This window comes from Lactuca virosa, chromosome 8, assembly GCF_052849685.1.
Source record: "Lactuca virosa cultivar CGN04683 chromosome 8, Lactuca_virosa_CGN04683_v6, whole genome shotgun sequence".
NCBI lineage: Eukaryota > Viridiplantae > Streptophyta > Magnoliopsida > Asterales > Asteraceae > Lactuca > Lactuca virosa.
The window spans coordinates 235,301,232-235,323,913 of record NC_136433.1 but is presented as its reverse complement, the minus strand read 5'-3'; positions in this window follow the sequence as shown (position 1 = coordinate 235,323,913).

Below are 22,682 nucleotides of genomic sequence, written 5' to 3'. Positions count from 1 at the left end.
TGTCTAGTTCGACATAAATTAGAAGAGGAAGTTGAGGTTTTAAAAGAAATACGAAAGAAAAAGAAGTAGGATAACCAGATTCTTAAGTCTCCATCAAAGTAAAGATCGAAGGGTGTTGTAATTCAAGAGTACATAGATGATGAGCCTATATTGAAGAAGAATAAGGTGGATATATTAAAAACGTTTTTTGAGAAAGAAGTTAAAGTCTAAACCGTTGAAAAGACGTCTTAAAAAATGGTTATTAAACTTCAATATGAAACTATTCATGAGAAAACAGAGACTGATCAGGATATTCATTCTCCATGAAGAACTATGAAAGATCATTCAGACTAGATCGAAACTAATGAGGTACAAACTGTGATTCCACATGTGTCTGAACCATAAACATCAATACAAATTTCACCACGAAGGGTTACCAATGCCAATTCCACTATGGAGGAGATACGTAATCCGAATATCCTTAAGAACATATCTAATGTGGACTCAAATATCAATACTGGTGAAAATTATGTTTCCACCCTACCACCCAAATCATCACCACACATCGAAACTATCATTCCCACAAGTACAAATGTCAAAACGCATATTCCTCTTCCACCTCCACTATCTCCATCACCCAAGTCACCTACACATGTTTCAATAATTCCTTCCTCTAATGTTCCATATTTGTCACCCATATTTTTGGGTATTCTACAAAATGAACTTCACGATTCAAATTTCCATTTAAACCTACGAATCCACCTAGTCATGAAGGAATGAATATGAAAAACATTTATCTCAAGAGGATAACGATGTTGATAATGCTTTTGACTTTGAACTAACTCCATTGGATAACGATGTTGATAATGCTTTTGACTTTGGACTAATTCCATTTAATACCAATGACGAAAGTGTTGGAGATGATGCAATCATGTCTGGTAGAGAATATAAAGTCCTGGACTCAAAGCAAAACATGCTTCTAGATTTTATTTGTGGTTCTTTTAGGGTATTTACTACTACTCCTATTACCCTAAAATCAATTGAATAAGCTATTTCAAACTATTGTTGTTGACATCAATAGAAGAAATGAGGATGCTCTTAAATCGTTTTCTTTTAAATATGATGAAGAGAAGAACGTGGCAAAGGAACATCATGCTAATCTTCTTGAAGCGTTTAATAGCTTTAAAGCAGAAATAGTGAAGGCTGTTGACTCAAAAATGAAAGATTTTGGTGATCAAGTGGGTAAAGATATTAAGGTTGTTGGTGAAATTTCTTCTGGTGTTCAAACACGTTGATAAACTTATTTACGAATTGAAGACTTTACTAGAAGACACTCGCGCCTTCAATGTCGAATACAAAGAAGATTTATCCAAGAAGAAAGAACAATTTAATGTTGTGATAGATGATTTAAAGACCAAACTTACCTATCTCAAAACACAAGTTACTTCTTTCATACATGCCCAAATTTCTTCCACGACTATTCAAGATCACGTTTCTAAATCTTTATTTTCTGCTGAACAAAGTTTTAAAGCACAAATGGCTCCAATTATTGACTTAGTTGTTCGGCCTTCCATAAATGCCCCACATGTTGTGATGCACCAAGTGTCATAAGCGGAGAAAAGGGAAATCCATCTGGTTTGGGATATGGTGTGGGTATGTCTACTACTATTCGAACAGTTGGCAGAGTGTTTTATTCGTCATCAAAAGTTCCTATTCCAAATGTTATAGTATAGACCATGACAACAACAATTACTACACAATTGTTGTAACAAAGCCTATCGAGGTTGATATGAGTAGAATTAATCCAGCCACATGAGTTATTATCAAGCCTGTCGGCATTACAATTGACAAGCCTAAAGAGATTTTTGATAAGGGCAAAGGAAAAACTATGGAATTATCTAAAGATGAAAACAAAAAGTTGGAACAAGAACATATGAATAAAATCAAACAACTAAATAGTATTATGAGAAGAATGGAGAATATTCTACCTGGAGAATATAGTTGTGATATTAATAAGATGTGGAACTTTGAAAAATTGAAGATATTGCTTTTGGTGATATCGAAACATTTGAAAAAGAACCCAAGATGATTTATTATGTCGAAAACTTAGATCTCATGCAACTTGACTTTCCAATCAATCATCTAACTTATGCATTCCTACAATACATGTTAGTTAACAAATTTCAAGACCAAGAGGCATACAAAGATGTCAAAACTAGGTTTCATGTTGATCTTGGAAATACTGAAGAAAAGGTGTGTTCATCGAAAAATATTTTTAAGATAATGTCGGTCACTAGATACGCATTGTTCGACAATATGTTGCAGAACTTTCGATATAAGGTTCTTTGAGCTGGGAATGAAGTGTGTGAGTTCACTATTGTAGATTTTCCTTTAATGAATATCAATGATCTTATCAATATAGCCAAGATCATGATCAATCTTGATAATGAAGAAGTTCCAAACAAAGCTATATATGTCAAATCATTCATTGAGTATTACTGTGTTCAATTGGCATTGACAGATGTTGAACTTCATAAAGCATTTAATAAACTTGCCAAAAGACCATTCACTGGATTATATGACATGGATCACTATGCTAATGGTGAAATTCTCATGAAGCCAAAGGGGTTTGTATACTATGGAAATAAGAAGAATAATATGGTAAATAAGTATATGTTTTATACTGATTACAAGGAGCAATTTTCTACCACAAATTTAAACAACTTACTGGCGAGGATTGCTAACTGCAAGAAAAATTCTAAAGAATATATAAACGAAATAAGGAAAATCATTGTGTGGTATTTGGAGATAAGAAAAGCACTTCTCGAGATCAAGACTATGCCTGCAGTTTGAAGATCACTGTTATTCTTCACAAAGGGGGAGATTGTAGAGTGTATTTTGTTGTGAAGAATAATGTCGAAGTTATCTTTAAAGTGCTACTGATGTCAAAGACTTGTATTATGTGTACCACTTTTTTTTTCTCTTAATTTTAGAAGCCTACACATTGTTTTGTGATCATTTGAGGGCAATTGGCATGTTGCCTATAAATAGTGTTATAGGTTAGAGTGTCATTAATGCTTTCCGCACACACTCCCTCTTTTCACTATCTCATTATCATTTTGTACTCTACCCTATTTTCTTTTTCTGATCAATCATAGAGCTTAAAATAATTATTTACACATTGTGTTCTTGCATTTACTTCAGTTTGATTCATTTGACTCATTTCATAACTCATTAGTGACATCGTTTAGTGCAGAGCTGGACAATGATGTCCTAAACTTCTCCTAATTATACGACAAAGTACCAAGAAGCCATAAAACTTGTATGTCATTTGTAAAAGTGATACTCATTCTTTAAAGTTGATAGATAACTCCACGAAATGCATTTTAATGACCGATGACATGGGTTCTATCATGTTATTGTAATTTTGTCGTCTATTTAACCAAGAATAATTTGTGCATCCAATCTTTCTACCATGCGACTAGTAAAGCTTTTTCTACAAAGTATGAGCATGTGTCTCCATATTAATATGGTTCAAAAAATTATCATAAAATGATTGTGAAATATACCTAAAAACTTACCTATATTTAGTATATTCCACTTCACATATGTGTGTTTGGTAAGTTTCTACACAGTTATCTTGATCTTTCTTGCCTTTGTAGTTTTTCAAGTGTGATAGTTGAATTTCTGGTGGTGTATAACTTAGCAATTAGGCCACAAAAAGGTAATGGGTTTTATAAGGTATGTTGATTTCTTTCACCAAATATATGGAACACAATCTTTAGTATTCAAACAAGATGTCCATGATGGCTTTTTTATGGAGCGATGGTGTTATCATTTCGTTTAGTGGTAAAGGTTGCAATGAGTGTAGTTAATGTAGAACCAAATTTTAGGATTAATTAGTCATAGATGTGCGTTGAGTGGTTCGTGTTGTTTCCAAGTTTGGAAATATGGGAAACAAAGGTGTTGTATGTGTTAATCTTGTAAGGTTGGTTGTTGGTGTAGCCTCAAATGTCCCTAAAGGGTAAATTAGAGTTGGCTTCTTATCACCTGTCTACTTGTCATCCATTTTTCGTGTATTAGTAGTTATTGTAACAGATGAAACCAATGATGCAAACAAATCCTAAAGGGAGTTGGTTATGGAAGGAAGGATGGAGAGCTTTTTCTCTTCTTGCTTGAGCTAATCGTTCCAAAACATGTTTTTGATAAAAGAAAGGCTAGGGTTAGCAGGGTGTGTCCCAAGATTACGCCCCCGACGTGCAAGTTAGAAGTATGTACTTAAGAGAGTGTATAGCTATAATAAAGATAACTATCTAGACACATGATATACCAAGAACATAATACATAAGGCTCTATAAGGGTAGTACTTCCCCATCACGAGATATATGTATTAATGTAAATATGTCATGTTGAGTTGGTCCGTTCTTCCCATATTGGTATCGACATTGGGCGTCACTATATGTGTTCGACCCTTATGTATAAAAAGAAGAGATTGGTAAATAACTGATAAAGACACATGGAAAATGGACTAATGATGTCGAGATGGACTCTATACAAGGTATATTTACCCAAGCTTGCATTGGAATGCGATCATGTTTTGCATACATAGCCTCCTTCATGAATTATGTTAACATAAACTGATTTTTTGAAATCTTTTAAAGTGTTATTGTGTCTAAAACTCATGTACCTTACAAGATGCTTTGGTCATACCTACGTAATTTGTTTAAATGTTATATATTCAGGTTCATGCTTGAAAGTATAGGCTCAAAAGTAAAGAAGACTTAATCCTTAGAAAAGGATCCATTTTGGAAGACTAGAAGAAGTACTTAGATTTTGTGTAGTATTTGCTTTGCTTTGGTTTATGTAATGGTATAAATTCGTAACACCCTATGTTGGTTTATATATTTTGACAAAAAAAAGAAATGTTTTTGTTGGATCATATATTTTGCAATTTATGAATAAATATCATAACATGTTTCGAAAAATCATAGTAACTTAAAACTTTGAAAAATTTGGTGTTACACCACACCTTCCAAAAACAACGCGTTTAAGATTATATCAGAAAATTTAACGCCTGCACGATTTTCAGATTTGTTCTATAACTCGATTTTTGGGTTTAAAGTTCAAATCTATTATATCTCAAATCTCGGATCTATAGCAGAGTTTAATGAATAAATATATGTTCGATTTTTGGATATGAAGTTCAAGCCTCCCCAAAATTGAGGCCCAAGCCTTTAGCTATGTTTTGTGATTTTGTGGAAGAAATGTGGTATTTGTTTTTGGATCTTGACTTTTGTAGTTGTTTTAGATAGCTATGAAATCTAGTGTTAAATTTGGTGTTCAAACATAAAGAACTAAAAATGACATGTAAACTTTATGTAATCTTTGACACCAAAAAATGGAGCTGATGAATCTGTATACTCTATTTGGGAGTAGTCATATTCATAACTCAATTTTTGTGTTTGAAATGGAATTGAATTCGAGCATTTCAACACTACAAATGGTGTTAACACTTCCAATAAAAATGAAACGGCAACGGTAAGTTATAAAGTTTTTCGTTGAAGATGCAAACTATGATCTTGATTCTGAGATGCATGGGAGACAAGTAATAAAAAAAACACTCCATCTCTTCTTCCCAGCATAGTAGCAAAAAAGTGGATGCACGGTCTACGTTAAATAAAAGGAGACAATGACGAATAGATCTTACGATAGTAGAGATGGCAACTAGTAAAGTAGCAGTTGTAGATGAAGTCGAACTGGTTGTGTAAATTGATTGATGCTTTATAATTTGTATGAAGAGAGCAACTCAAGACAACATAGTATGCGAGCTAGAGAGACAAATTTGTACTAAACTAGTGAGGGATTTGTGTAAATCGCGCGGGAATGATTTAAAATAGAAATTTGAATGGTTAGGATGTTTGAGATTTGAATTTTATATGGTACATAGAGGTTTTTTGATTTCTTTTGAGTAGCACATATCATAAACTTTTATAGGAATTTAGTTCGTTCCAATTTTCCAACCAAACATAGATATTGACTGGAATTAAATTCCAACTCTAACAAATTTCCACGAAATACAATGTAACAAATCCCCCTTTATGATTTTTAAATCACATTTACAAGAGAGAATATGTTGGAAAAACTCCAATTATAAAAGTATCTCTTAAAAACATTTTATTTGTTGACAAATTATTCTTCCATTATCTTTTATTTGACAAAAAATTATCAAATAGTTATTTTTAATGGGTAATTTTTTTAAAAGTTTTTTTTTAATATTAACTATATTATTTTTTTTTTATCTATTTTAAATGTTTTGTTAAGCTCATTCATATAATTTATAATTTTACTAATATTTCTCCGTGTTTTTTTTCGAAACTATAAAAGATGATAAAATTTTCATATATATAGTTAAAAAATAAAAAGAAAGATGAAAGATTATGTAATCTTCTTATTTTATGATATTGATATTTTTAATTTTATATGCTTTTGACAACTATTTTAAATTTACGTAACTTTTTCCTAATATATATTAATTTTTATTTTGTTTATTAAATCAGTTAATTATCAAAATATAAAACTTAAGAAAATCTAATATCTAGATATATTTAGAGTATGAAATAGCTTACTACTAATTGTAGGGACCAAATGTGATATAACATAAAAAAATTAAAAAGTCAATAAAACAAAATGTTTTGAATTAAATTTTTTTTGGATGAGTGATATTTATAATTAATTAGGTTATAACCCGTGGAAATAACGGTTGATATGATTATAATTATTATATAGATAAGAAAAATATTAAATGTTAAAAAAATGTAGCATATTTAAGAATGTAAGAGAACCTGAATTATTTAGAAAACTAAATAAACATAATACTTTGTCTAATAAGAGTGGTTGTTCGGTCATTTTCTCTTATGAGAACCCTATTCCCAAAATGGTGGGGACGGTTGAGATTACCCAAACAACCAATGTTGGAAATTTAATTCGTACTAGGTAGGCATGCAAAAACCGGTTTTTTTTCTGAACCGGACCGGTTCAGAAAACCGGTTCGGTTCCGGTCAATGTAGTCAAAACCGGTTCACCCCCAAATCGGTTCTGCCCCAAAAATATCCGAACATATGTAAACCGGTTCGGTTTAATAGAAACCGGTTCAGCAAAAACCGGTTCAAAAACAGGTTCAAAACCGGTTCGACGCAAATAAGCTTTTCTAATTTTTTTTTTTTTTGTTTTTGGGCTAATAAGTGTAAAATATGAATGGTTTTTTTTTGTTTAGAGTATAAAGCATTAGATTGTCTTGAACCAAAAAAAAAAATTTGGCTTCACAGTAGGTGGTTTGGGGGATTGGGAAGGCAAATGCTTATAAGCCTTACATATATACATACACATACACGTCCATATGGACCATATTGCCAAAAGGTTTTTTTTTTTTTTCTTGTTCAATAATATACATATCTTTTCATGTATTAACTTTTTTTTTGTTTTAAATTTTATGTTTGTGTATATGTAGAAAAACATAATGTATGTAAAAAATTGTTCAACTTGAATCAACACATTTTTTGGAGCAATTTTCAACCTTTTTTTTCATTTTTTTTCGTTTTTTTTATATTAGAAATACATAATACAACTTCAAACATAAAAACACAAAACATCCAAATATAAAAACATTGTTGTCGTCATACTAATACATCTTCAGAAAGGGAACATTGTTGTCGTCGTAGTCTTCATTCCAAGTCCATAGTCATTGTATTTATTCGTCATCCGCCATGTCGTTGCGCAATCCTCTCTCATACTCGAGCTCTTCTAGGGTGAGTGGCACCGACATTCCCATTGCTACTTCTTCCTCATGTACTCGTGCTTCGGCATGCAACGATGTGCCTTCTAGTGCTTCAACATTTTGTATCCGTTCCACACCATCAAGGTAGCATTTCAAGCAAATGCACACTTCCACCGACAAAGGGGTGAGTTTTGTTCTTCTTGGTGATATAACCCTGCCACTAACAGAAAAAGCCGATTCCGAAGCTACCGTAGAAGCTTGGGAGCTTAGTAGATCACGGGCCATAGCGGCTAGAATCGGAAATTGGGTTTCCTTTCCTTTCCACCAAGCCAAAATATCAAAATTTTCAAACTCTTGAATACTCATTTGAGACAAGAAATCGGAACCAATGTACCTTCCGAGCTCGCTACTAGGGGTGTTAGACCGAGCTCGTTTGGAATTTTCATTCCTCAAAGTATTATAAAGCCTAATTGTTTCGTTATTTTGGTGAGAAGTGGATCCGGATGCCCCCGTATTTTGCATCATGTCATGAATGTTTGTTGAACCATATTTTGTTAAATAAACTTCAAACAAATTTTGAAAAACTTTGTTAAATTTTGAAACTTCCTTTGATGCATAATCAATGTCATCATCCAATAAAACCCAAATCGTAACAAATATTTTCAATTAAAGTCTCAACCCCCCCAACATTTAGAGTCGGATTCAAAGCGGCGGAACAAGTAATAATGGGAGGCATTTCTTGAAAATATTTTTTTAACTTTGCTTTCATCGGTTTCATCATATTAGCAAACATTGCGCTCCTCATTTCAAACTCATTTATTTTCGCACTCATTAAAAAAATTTGGTTTAAAACTAAACAACTTGTAGGATAATAAACCCCCGATAAATAAGTAGTTGCTTTTTTAAAAACATCAAGCATGTCCGTAACAAGTTTGATAGTATCCCAACTTGATTCCGGATAAGCCGTAACCTTGTTACGGTCCGCAAGGTTGTCATGGAACATTTTTAAAGTATCTTTTTGACGTAAGGCACATTCAAACATTTTGCAAGTGGAGTTCCATCGGGTATTATTTTCCCAATTCGGACCTAAAAAGAGGGCATTCGCATCGACACAAAATTGCATATAATTATGATATCGAGCGTTACTTGAACTAAAAATATCTTTTAGCATGTCTTTGAAACCATCTTTTATAGTTTCAATGCTAGTTAGTCCATCTTGCACAACCAAATTAATGATATGTGCAACACATCGACTATGAAAAAAAAACACCATCGCACATTGGTTTATATTTTAGTTTTAGTTGTCCAATCGCGACGGTGTTGTTTGAAGCATTATCAAAAGATATAGAAAAAATCTTTCCTTCAAGTTTATAAGTTTTGATCACACAATCTAAAATTTTAAATAAATTTCTACCGGTGTGCGGGTACTCAAACAATTCAAACGTAATCGTACGCTTCATCATTACCCAATTAGTTGGATTAATCCAATGAGCGGTAACACAAAGGTACGCATCCGGTGAACCGTGAGGAGCCGTCCAAACATCACAAGTTAAATTCACACCGGTTTCTAAAGATTGAAATCCTAAAATCAATTCATCTTTTGCAAGTTTCCACATTTCAATACAATCACGTCTAATAGAAGTACGACTCACATGGCAATATCGTGGTTGGAGAGTATCTTGGATGAGTGAAGTCAAACGTTTGTTGTCGAAGTGGTCAAAAGGCAAGCATTCTTGAATCACGAACTTCGCCATCCTATCCCGAACTTTAGCCAAATCGTAACTCCACAATGTTGCATCATTCGCCATTGTTGTTTGATTATGACCGACCCAAATTTCACCGCGGGGCATCTTTTGGTCATATGAGTTTTCAATGTCGAATTCCCTTCTTCATTAAAAAAAGCACCACATTTCTTGCATCGCGCCTTTTTTAGACCATTCGACATTACACACAAATCATAGTTGCACCAAATAGCCGGATTTCTATTTGTTTCTTTGATGCTAACAACGGTAAGAGTGTTTGATGAATCTACAATACCAACGGAAGCCGAATCCATTGTTTGAATTAAGAGCGTTTTTTGAAGTAAGAGAGATTTTTTGAGGTTTGGTTAACCCAAAACATCTAATAGCTATTTATACTATCAAATATTGGGGAATATGGCCAAAAGGGACCAAAAATCGGGTGTCTAACAGCCATAAACGGCTATATAGCCGTTAGAATAAGACAAAAAAACGGGCATATGCAAAACCGGTTCAAAACCGGATCAAAAAACCGGTTCATACTAAACCGGTTCGAAACCGGTCTCAACGGTAACTACAGCGAATCGGTATTGGTCTGGCGGTTCGGTTCAAGTGTGGTTCGGTTCAGGGCTGAACCGGTTCGGGGGTAAACCGGTTTCCGGTTCACTGACCGGTTCGGTTTGTGAACCGGTTTTTTTGGTCACGTCTAGTACTAGGGAGAATGTTGCACATATGGAATTTGCCCCAAAACCAAGACCTGAAGGCACGGTGGATATTGGACCCATTAAAAACCTTGTTCCTCTTGGATGCTTTAGCCCATTTCCTAATAACCCAAATTCACCCTTCTCCTTCAAAACACCGGCCTGCACCCATAATATCAATTCAAAGAAAAACTCTAAAAGCGTTGGGCCCACGACTAAGGTGGTGTTTGTTTTTTGTCCGCATATGTTCTTGACCTCTTCTGTCTGCGCGGCGCAGACCACGCGCAGACATTGGCCTTCGCAGATTGTTTGTTTTTTTTTAAGACTGCAAACCTAAAAATGTCTGCGCGCCCTCTTCTTTGCGCAGATGTGGACCAGAGTCTTCTAACATCTTCAACCATCTTCTAGCCTAAAAAAACACATATACTTTATTTATTTTTTGTTTTTTGGAATTTATATTTATTCCAACTTTATTAGTGATAAACAATTTAAAAAAAAAAAAGTTCGACGACACAAACATGATATTTTTCACAAATTTATAAATAAAATTTATTACAATAATGGTCGTTGAAATTGTTTATATAAATATGAAAAAAAATAATATATTCTTATATTTTTTGTGCCAAAATTTATAAAACATTATTTAATAAAGCATCGTCAATTTCTTAGAAAAAATATTTATGAAACGTTTTTAATTGATTTAATTGAAAAAATCGAAGTTTATTTTCATTCATTTATATATCAAATTCTTTGATTCCTAATTACAATGTTTAGGCATAACTTTGCGACCAAAATTGTTGGTTTTTATCAAATATATATGTTAATTTGTATCATTTTTATTTTCACTTTTTATACAATAATACATAAAAGTTGATTTAGATTTGTTAATTATTTATAACAAAGTCATAAATATATATTAAATAATCACTTTGTAGTTTAAAAAATCAATTTATTTAGATTATAGTTTATTTTAGTAGCCTACAGATGTTAAAAAACAAACAGTCTTCTTTTTTCAGACTGCAGACGTTTGGTCCACCTCTTCTGCTGCAGAGGTCTACAGATGTGGTCCGCAGACTGCAGACATTTTACCTCAGAAAAAACAAACAACACCTAATAAACGGAAAAGAATTAAATCGCCAATTCAGTCCAATAAACAATTACCACCATCCATTCGTTTATCACAACAGCTCATCCCTATCCTCATCCATTCATCAGACACCTCTATCCCCAAAAAACTACCAATACCACCGACCCCTGATCTTGAGTGCGATATTACAAATTTGGAGTCAAGAAATTACGAATCATCCACAGTCAACGGAAGTGCACAATGACGAAACCCCATCATGTAAGATCGTACAAACTGTTGAGATTGGAAATGCAATTGGATTTCAAATCGACATACAAGAACCTATGCTGGTATCTGTTGTGGGTGAAGTTGGTGAGCAAACTGGTCTACAATGAATTGCTTATCCATCAATGTAAGGGGCATCAGAGTAGAGGTGAAGACTAATTGGGTTAGGAGATTGAAACATTTACACAAAGCCAATTTCATCGGCATACAGGAGACCCAACTGCTAGAGTTCAAAAAAGTAGAAATTCAAGATTCCTGGGGAAATCAAGAATACGACTATGATGGTGTAGATGCAACTGGAAGATCTGGTGGTTTAATCTCCATATGGAATAGTAGATGCTTCAAAAAAGAGAGGTAATAAAAGAAAGACATTATCTAATTATGATTGGGCAGTGGATAGCAATAACTGGAGACACTATAATTGCAAATATATATGGGCCACATAATTTATGCGAGCAAAGGAGGCTATGGGCGGAGTTGTTTGACATCAAAAGTCTAAACTCGGGAAAGTGGGTTTTGTTCGGTGACTTTAACGCAGTTAGACGACCTGAGGAAAGAGTTAATTCCACATACTCTCCTGCTACTGCTGGTGCATTTAATTCATTTATCCGTAATGCCGAGTTACATGACTTCAACATGGGCGCGGAGAGATACACGTACATGACAAGGGTGTACGCCAAATTAAGTAAACTAGACAGGTTCCTAGTATGTTCTGACTTCCTTTACGCTTTTCCGTCACTAGTGGTTACTGCTCACCCACGCGAATTATCTGATCACAGTCCGATCACGATGATCTCTCGTAATACTAATTATGGTCCCCCACCCTTTAAACTGTTTAATTTGTGGCTACTGAAAGAGGGGTTTGACAGCACAGTTAAGGAAGCTTGGAGCACTTTTATCGGATATGGGGAACCAGATGTGTTTTTGGGGGCCAAATTAAAATATCTTAAGGAGGAAATAAAAAAAATGGAAAAACAACACCGTAAAGAAGGAAAAACAGGAGATCCTAGATGTAAAAGCTACAGTGGCACAATTAGAAACTATGGCTGAATTACGACCACTTACAGAAGCGGAACTGGAAGACAGAAATCATGGAATTCAAAAAATTATGGAACTATAAAAGTTTGTTGGGCTAGATTTAAAACAAAAATCAAGGGTAAAATGGGCAGTTGAAGGGGACGAAAACACCAGATTTTTTCATGGACATATAAACAGCAAGAACAGGAGGAACAAAATTGAAGGTCTCATGGTAAATGGAGATTGGATCTCATCGGTGGAAGAGGTTAAAAAAGAAACCCTCAACTTCTTCAAACATAAGTTCACAAAAACCCGCCAATCTAGGCCCAAACTAGTCAGTCCCTACTTCAAATCTATCTCGATGATGGAAGCCATCAAATTGGAAGCTCCGTTCACAATGGACGAAATTAAAGAGGCGGTATGGGCTTGCGGCAACGACAAGGCCCCGTGGCCTGACGGGTACACCTTTAAGTTCATAAAAGCTTATTGGGATGTCTTAAAAGATGATGTGTTCAAATTCGTTCTCCACTTTGATAAATTCGGTACTATTGCCCGTGGATGCAAATCACCTTTTATTACACTTGCACCCAAGATCAGAGACCTTTCCTCCCTATCAGATTATCGCCCTATAAGTTTGATAGGCTGCATGTACAAGATAATTTCCAAGACTTTAGCCACAAGACTAAAAGCGGTAATCGGCGATATTATTGGCGAGGTATAGTCAACGTATGTCGAGGATAGAAACATTCTTGATGGGCCATTGGTGATAAATGAAGTACATGCATGGGCCATGAAAATGAGAAAAAAGATTCTATTATTCAAAGTTGATTTCAATAAAGCGTTTGATTCGCTAAATTGGGAATACTTGGATTCCGTACTCTCTCAGATGGGATTTGGAAGCAAATGACGTCTTTGGATTCGTGGTTGTCTGAGTTCATCTCGTGCCTCTGTTCTGGTTAACGGTTCACCAACTGATGAATTCGAAATCACCAAGGGAGTACGACAGGGTGATCCTCTATCACCATTCCTATTCATCATCGCCATGGAGGGGTTGAATGTGGCTCTAGAAGCTGCTAGGGACAAAGGGATCTTCAAAGGTGTTCAATTACCTAACGGTGGTCCAATTCTTACGCATTTATTTTACGCCGACGATGCACTTTTTGTTGGCGAGTGGTCGAGAATGAACATAAAGAATCTTGCTAGGATCTTAAAATGCTTCCATGTATCGTATGGGCTTAAAGTAAATTTTGGTAAATCAAGGGTGTTTGGCATTGGCGCGTCTGAAAGCGAAACACTGAATTGGGCTAGGATCCTTGGCTGTGAAACGGGCTCATTTCCATTCACGTACCTAGGAGTACCCGTTGGAGCGAACATGAATCTTATCAAAAACTGGAAACCTATTATTGACAAGTTCCAATCGAAACTAAGCTCTTGGAAATCTAAATCCCTATCATTTAGCGGTCGGTTAACTTTAATCACATCCGTATTGGGAAACCTTCCCACATATTATTTTCTTTGTTTGTAGCACCGGTGGCAGTCACGGAAACACTAGAGAGGATACGAAGACGTTTCTTATGGGGTGGTGACAAGATAAAACGAAAGATTCATTGGGTATCCTAGGACAAAGTGGTGGTTCTAAGTCTGCTGGTGGGCTTGGAGTAGAATCAATTCGAGCTCTAAATATTGGCCTGATAGTAAAATGGTGGTGGCGGTTAAAAACTGAAAAGGATTCACCGTGGGGGCAAGTAGTGAGAGGAACACATTCTCTCCACCATAAAGCTCACGAATATATGTCTAACAGGAATATTACCGGGGTATGGAACAATATCGCAATGGTCATCAAGGAGTTAACAAAACACGACATTGTAATTGGAGACATTTTCCAGCTACAGGTACATTTGGGTGAAAATGTGCAATTCTGGTATGATCAATGGGTGGGATCAGAAACTCTAAAATCCAAATACCCTTCTTTGTTTGATCTAGAATCCCGTAAACGATGTACTGTGGCCGATAGATTCTATGAAGGTGTGTTTGTAGGACATTGGAGTTCATGCCCGTCGCAACAAGGGCTGGATGAGAACTTCAATAATCTTCATAGCGACCTAGCTAACGTATGTCTGTTCAATGGAGATGACAAATGGTCATGTAAGTTGGATGCAACTAAGGGCGTGTTCGGCAAAACTAGCTGGTAGCGGGTAGCGGGTAGCATGTAGCGGGTAGCTTGTAGCTTGTAGCGTTTTGTTAAACGCTACATGAAGTAGCTTTTGGATTTGGAGCGTTTTGTTTAAACTAAACGCTAAAAGCTTGTAGTGCCAAACAAGGCTTTCTGTTCAAAACTGAGCGTTTTGTTAAAAGCTAGAAGCTAGAAGCTCTCAAACGCTCCTAAACGCTCCGTGCCGAACACGCCCTAAGAAATACACCGTATCTGCACTTAGAAGGACCATAGATCAAAGTGCAGATCCTAATCCACCCTTGCCACTGATTCCTTGGTGCAAAGAACTACCATTGAAAGTAAATTGTTTCTTTTGGAGGGCAGCACAAAAAAAATTCCATCACTGCAGGCCCTTAGATCAAGAGGTGTTGATATCGAAACAATATATTGTGGCGCTTGTATAAATGAATCTGAGTGTGCTGAACATATTCTTACTCGTTGTCCGTTTACTCGATTGGTGACAGACAAGATCTTAAACTGGTGTGGAATAACGGATCAGGTGTTCAGTAATGTGAGTGAGTGGCTCATTTTTTTGGCTAACTGGAGCGGTACTTCTAGGCGACAAATACGGCTTAGAATAATCAGTTATGGACTAATGATGTGTCTGTGGAAGTTTCGAAATGATCGCATCTTTTCCCATAGATTCATATGTCCCCTCAAGTGCATTGAATATGTTAAATCGCTAGTTCATTTCTGGATTAGAAAGCAAGGGCAAAGGTGGTTGTTGTGGGTGGAATGAGTGGTTGATCTCTCCATTCGGTTGTCTCTAAGTTCCGTTTACATTTTGTGTTGGTTTTTTGTTTCTTTAGACTTAATCTTTTGTAACTGTTTGCTTGTGGTTTTTTCCTTCTAGCTACTTGCTAGTGGGCCTCCTTTATAAAAAATTGGCTGTTCAAAAAAAAATTATAAGGATTTAACGATAGTCACAGTTGATATGAAAACCTTATAACCATTATTTTTCAAGTTTTTGAATCAACAACTTCATCTCCTCCTCATTTACTGCTACCACACGGGCCTTTGTTGACGACGAATTCACGTTGTCATCAACATCAAAAACTTCATCAAACTTGCATCTTAAATCTATACGATTAGATTTCATATGATGAGGGCTTGGTGGTGTCAAAATCATCACATTAAATGGGGTTATATTTTGTGTGTTCGACTAAAAGGTGGTTGTATAATACATTCATAATTGCCTTTTCTTGGGATTCTGAATCAACCGGTACGAAGTTGAAAGACTAAATTATAAGGCTACACATATAAATAACAAATACTAATATTATTGAAAAAAGTTCACATCTTAAGAATTTAAAACATTTTTACAAAAATTAAAATTAAATAAAGGTCACTAAAAAATAACAAATACAAATATTATGCGAAGTTACTCTAAATTATCAGGCTACACATTTAAATAGTGATTACGTGCCCAATAAGTAGTTTTTTTTTTTTGCAATTCACTGATAATTTGCTTATCTTCGGTTTCCCTTGAGATGGAGTAGACATTATTTTGTACCTTACATTGTAATCTGTGACGTTTACTTTAAAGGCCAAATGTTTTTTTTTTTAAATTGAGCTCAGGCGAAAATAACTCCAAACTGAATCCAAGCTGAAAAAATATAAATAAGCTAAAGTAATTACTCGGTAATAAAAACAATAAATTGTAAAAAATGCTAATTTAATTAAACTAAATTCTAACATTATTAATATGTTGCTATTTTGAACTTGTTTTTTAAACATATACGTAACCAAGATATACTTTAATAGAATGTTAATGTAAAATTAGAGAATCGTCCTTGAATTTTAAAATCCTAAGATGTTTCCAAAAAGATTCTATTTTTACAAATTATAACAAAGTTTATTTGATAGTACATTGCTATAAAATATAGAATTGAATTAAATTATTAAAATGTTAATTTTTTTAAAAACAATATTCGATTTTTGCAAATTATAGTTATTTACATTTGAAAGTAAATTGCAGTCATTGCTATATAAGTCATACAATTTAATAAAATGGATTTAATGGTCATTTATTTTTTTTAAATTCATTTTTTACAAAATAAAGAAATGTAAATTTTAAAGTACATTGGTATAAGAATTACAATTCTATGAAATTGTAAATAAAAAAAATAAAAGAAAAGTAATTACTATATATCAATATACTTTCAAACTATTATGAATTATAGCACTGTACTTTCAAAGTACATTACTATATATGTAACCTTTTTAAAAGAACAAACTTTAGGTCAACAATATATAAGGATGAAATGCTAAATATAATTTTTTTTAGAAGTAAAATTATATTTACATACCCGATTTTGTTTCTCAACTGAAATCTCTTGCTGACATCTCCAAAAAGAGTATCTTGAATGACACTTCGCTAAAAACAAAAACAATACAACATTAACAAATAGTCAAAAAAAATGTATATTAAAAAATAATAATAATAAATAAGTTGTAGAATATACCTATCATCTACGAAAATCATTTCAATTGAATGCAAATCGTTAGGATTTGTGTTGTTTTTTAGGGTCCATAACATTAATATTTTTACATTGATAGTGAAATCAAGATTGACAGCGTCAATTTCTTTTAGAAAACTTACCATTTTGGGAAAAATTGCACCGGATGTCTTGGTTGTTCCACTTTCCACAGTTGCGTCGGAATCCGCATTTAGCACCGGGGGTAGAGTTTTGGATTCATTTAGGAGTAGTCTTTCTCCTAAAACAGTGTAAGCGCTTATATGCACACAAAATTGGATTCGGGGTGTGTTTAACAAAAATGCAAAAGTTGGTTATGAAGATGTGTTGAAAGAAATTTTGAAGACCTTGATGAAATTGAAAATGGTAAGTTTTAAATTTTCAAAAGTTATATATTTTCTCCTACTTATTATTTCTAAATTCTAACAAAATATAACTTGTATTTTAGATTTTGCAAGCAAACTTAATATTTGCACCGACAATATCGAATGAAAGGTACATTTCTTCTCTTGGTTTTATATTGAATTTTTGGTGTGATGTTTTAATATTGACTTTTTTGGACAGCAAAAGCTTATGGATTGGATAGCATTTTGGAAGTGGATAGCATTTTGGAAGTGAGCGTGCTGATAATGCTTTTTGGATAACAGTTTTGCTGTTTTGGACAGCTTAGTAGGATGTGTGTATTAGTCTAATATTTGATGTAATGAAACAATATTTGATATTTTCATTTACTGCTTTTTATTTGCTGTTTTGGACAACTTTTTTGGTAGTTTTCTTGCTGTTTTTGACAATTTTACTATTGCAGTATTTTTAACAAACCGTTAATAGTGCAGTTTTTTTACTAAATTAGGCAGAATTTTGACTGTTTTAATACCTTAGACAGTGCGGTTTTTTTTTACTGTTTTAATACATTTAATAGTGCAGATTTTTATTGTTTTAATACCTCTAATATTGTAGCTTTAATATTACGTAGAATTTTTACTGTTTTAATACATGTAATAGTGCAGTTTTTTTACTAAATTAATTTAATGGACTCGACTAAAATGGGCCTAAAAAGCCCAAACCGTGAAACCAAACCGGAGTCAAACCGTTAGTAACGGTTTGGTTTGGTTCGGTTTTAAATTTTCAACGGTTCGACTTCGGTTTTTGCTTGACAAAAACCGTTAGTAACGGTTTGGCTTCGGTTTGACCTAAAAACCGAAAAAACCGGACCGTGAACACCCCTAATAAAACATGCAAAAATAAAAGCAAGGGCAAAATAATCATTTCAATTAAATACTTACATCAATGAATTCTGAAATTCTATAAATTTAATTAAACATAGTATTTGATACATAAATGATTTAGTTGTCAAAAAATTAATTATACCAGATATGATATCCATACTAATAATAGGATGTTATATTAGATAGTATGATGCCCTATAAAATTAATTAAACATTGTATGAAAGCACACATACATGGTCTGTGTTTTAATATATGGTCACTGTTTAAATGATTTATGTTTAAAAAAATGCATATGTTATTACTATGTAAAGAATATTGACTAAACTGAAGTGTTAGAGATTTAAAAAAATTGAAACAAATTGTCCTGTTTATATTGCATTTTCCGAAAAATAAACAGATTTTATAGTACATTGCCCTTTCATGATTAAAGTACGTTGCCCTATGAAGCAAAAATACCATACATGTGACAAAAAACCAAAAAACAATATGTTAAAACATATATAGTTATTTTAAAATATTAACACAAATGGCCATTGTGTAAGTTATGCATATTCTTTGCATTATATTTCTGATTTAGAGAAAGTCTGTTACAATGAGTAGAACTTTCAAAACACGATCTTCTATTAGAGGAATTAACCGTAAGATGATATGATAAAAAAAACCATCTTTTTATATATTTTTAGAAGACCATAACAGTAATCAATAAAAAAACATAAAAAAGTAAATGAGCAGTACTAACCTGGTGTTGTTTGATGTTTTTCTTTGTGTCTTCGTAGTGATGGAAGATGTGTAATCAAAAGAAAATTCCGGAGGACGTTCTATAAAATCAAAGACAAAACATGTTTTACAGTTGTAAATATGTAGACGATCATGTAGGCATGAATTATTGGGATTTATATTCAATTATACGTTTTAATTAAGGATGTTTGTTTCGATAAAAATGGTAATTTAAATTTCAATTAAAGATATGATATATGGACGATTATGTATGCCACATTTATTGGAATTTATATTAAATTACACGTTTTTATTTAAGAATGTTTCATTTGATAAGAATGGAAATTCAAATTTCAATTAAAGATAGCATTTATCCACATTTGAATATATATTTTTTCATTAATATGCAAGATTTTTAAACGAGTTCTATAAGAGATATAAAACATCATAAAGAAATTCAATTTCAAAATAATTTAAAAAAACACAAAAACCATTATGTGAAGATAAAAACAATATAATTGAGAAAACAAAGTGTACCGACTGTGATAGAAAATAATCTTTCCATTGCGCATATAAGTTATGGTTTAACAACTCCAATTCCACGGGAAAACCTTTAAGTCTATGCATAGAGAACAAAAAAAGTTTGGTTAAAATCTATGGGTATCGAATGGCACAATATAAATAGCAAGATTAAGAATCTCAGTAAAATTGAGGGAATATACGAAGATAATTTCATTGGCCTGATTTCATGGGATGTATTTGCTACTTTCCAGTTTTATGATAGAGTGAATGAGGGGGGGATAAGTTTGAACGCATCTCCTAATGGAACGACACAGATAAACTCCTGATTTTCAGGAACGAAAATAAAAAGAAGGAATAAGAGGGAAATTAAATTAATGTTTTATGAGAAACAGAGGAAGAACACATGGAGTTTATATAGCAAAAACACACACACACACACAGAAAGACCGTAGAGAGAGAGAGACCACACTTATGTTTTGTGACTTTATTTTGAGCAAACTAAACCAAAAAAGTAAACAACAATTAAAGAACTTTAAGAACCGTAGCATTCTTACCTTCTTAAATCAAGTTTCTGTGGGATTGAGGGTGACTTCAAAACTGTCACACCCCCGAACCAGACGGCGGAAACGTTCGGGAGTTGGGTGACTTTATCTTGTAATATCATCACAATGTATATAATTGAATCAAAGACAACATCATCATCACACATGAAATATAACAACCATCATAGTTTACATCAGTGTGTTGGTTTACAAATTACATTCCAAATGTCAAATGTATGATGATAACAAAAATACACAAAAATCCACGTGTTCTTGATGACCAACCTGCTTAACGATTCTCTGAGAATACAAAGTTATTTTGAAAAACGTCAACATATATAATGTTGGTGAGTTCATAAGCATGTTTGTATGAAAAGTTTTGTATCATTTGTAAACACCAGAAAATCCGATATTTTTCCGTAAAAATGATTTGAGCGTTTTGTTTCAAATCTTGTATTATAGCATGTGTGTTCATATTTTTGAAAATGTATAAAGAGAGAGTTCCAGAAAATCCTATATTTTCTGTTGTAAGTAAAATGTAAGGTATAGTGTTTGTTTCCCAGAAAATCTGATATTTTCTGCTTGTAAAAGAGTTGTAGTCTTAAAACCATAAGACCCGAGTGTTATAGAAATGAATAGCTCGTACGTGTATCAAAAGTATAGTATATGTATTCCGTAAATTTATCGTGTTGTTAATCTCTATGTGAGTCGTTATAACCATGCTTGATGTGACTGATATGCATGTCGTGACGTTTTTCAGGCGTCGCTTGTTTAAGGTAAGACATTTGTCACCCTAAACTGGCCTAGTCTAGCTATAGCAAACAACTCAGGTGTGAGGTTGTCAACCTCGTATAGATCTATACACAAACTCTCGCTCTCCCTCCAGGAGACTCTGGTTATAACTAAAGGACTTAAGGTTGTACACTAGGTAGGTACGGGTGAAAACGTGTCTTACAGGAGCCTTAACTAAATTTACGCGAACAGTATATCACATTATTTACCGCTTTAACATAATGTTTCAAGTATGTGTTTGATTACAAAACATTGGTGATAAAATACCATTTGTTTCGATCAAAATGTCAAGTATTTAATGTTATTAACCCGATTAGTATAAAATGTGTCGTAAGGCCCAATAAGCATGTAAATAGGTGTTTAAGGCCCAATAACCATGAAATGAATATACAAGGCCCAATAAGCATGTAAATAGATGTTTAAGGCCCAATAACCATGAAATGAATATACAAGGCCCAATAAAGATGAACTGAATATACAAGGCCCAATAAGAAAATCAATGGGCCTATAGGCCCAATAAACAAGTAATGAGTATAACAAACCCAATAAACAATTTATGGGTGAGTCAAGCCCAATTCGAGTAAAAATGTCGTAAGGAGCCCATTTATTATGAAAATGATCGTTTTAGTCTAATTTGTGCTAAAAATGACATAAACGGCCCATTTTTCTTAGAAACGACCTTTTTGGCTCAAGTAATCAAGATTTCTCAATAAAGGCCCACTTTTGTCAAAATTTAATAATTTGGCCCACTAAAACCAAAAAATTACAATAAAGGCCCATTTTAATTTTAAATAACATTTTAAGCCCAATGAAACCGCAAGGTTGTAAAGAAGGTCTATTTTGATAAAAATGACATTTTAAGTTCATTAAGGCCAAAAATTTACATTTTAAGCCCATGAAAACGTGAATTTCCAAATAAGGCCCATTTTTACGAAAAATGACATCTTTGGCCCATTTAGTCGAGAATTTACACTTTAGGCCCATTTTAACCGTATTTTTCATTTAAAGCCCTCTTTTTTGAAAAATGACACTTTTGGGCCCATAAAACTGTATATTTTCAAATAAAGCCCAATAAAACCTTAAGTTGACAATTAAGGCCCAATTAAATCGAAAATGACTCCAAAAGTCCATTTTGTTTACCTTTAGTGTTAAAAATGGTCCTTTTATGTACATTCCTTGGATTTCTAGTAACCTTTACATGTTTAATCTTTTCAACATAATACAAAGTTACTTCTAAGAGTTTGCATACAAATTTCACCAACATTTGGATGATATTTCGAATTTTGTGAGAGTTTAGCAAGCTTTCATGACACATTCACAACATATAACATGAAAATACACACATACATGCATAAATACTTAGATCTAACACAAAACCAACTTGTATTCTCCCCCAAAACATAGTAAAACCGAAAACAAGGGGGTATGAAGCTCACCTTGGGGGATGGATCGGTTTTGATGAAGAAGTGAATGAGATTTTCGACCTTAACTAGCTTCTTGAGGAGAGTTTTCGAAGCTAAGAGAGTTCTAGGAAGCAAAACATGAAATTATGTTGTTTAAGGAGAGATTTATTAGCACAACATTGTATGAAAACAACTTGAGTGAGTGAAGTAACATACCAACTTATGATCT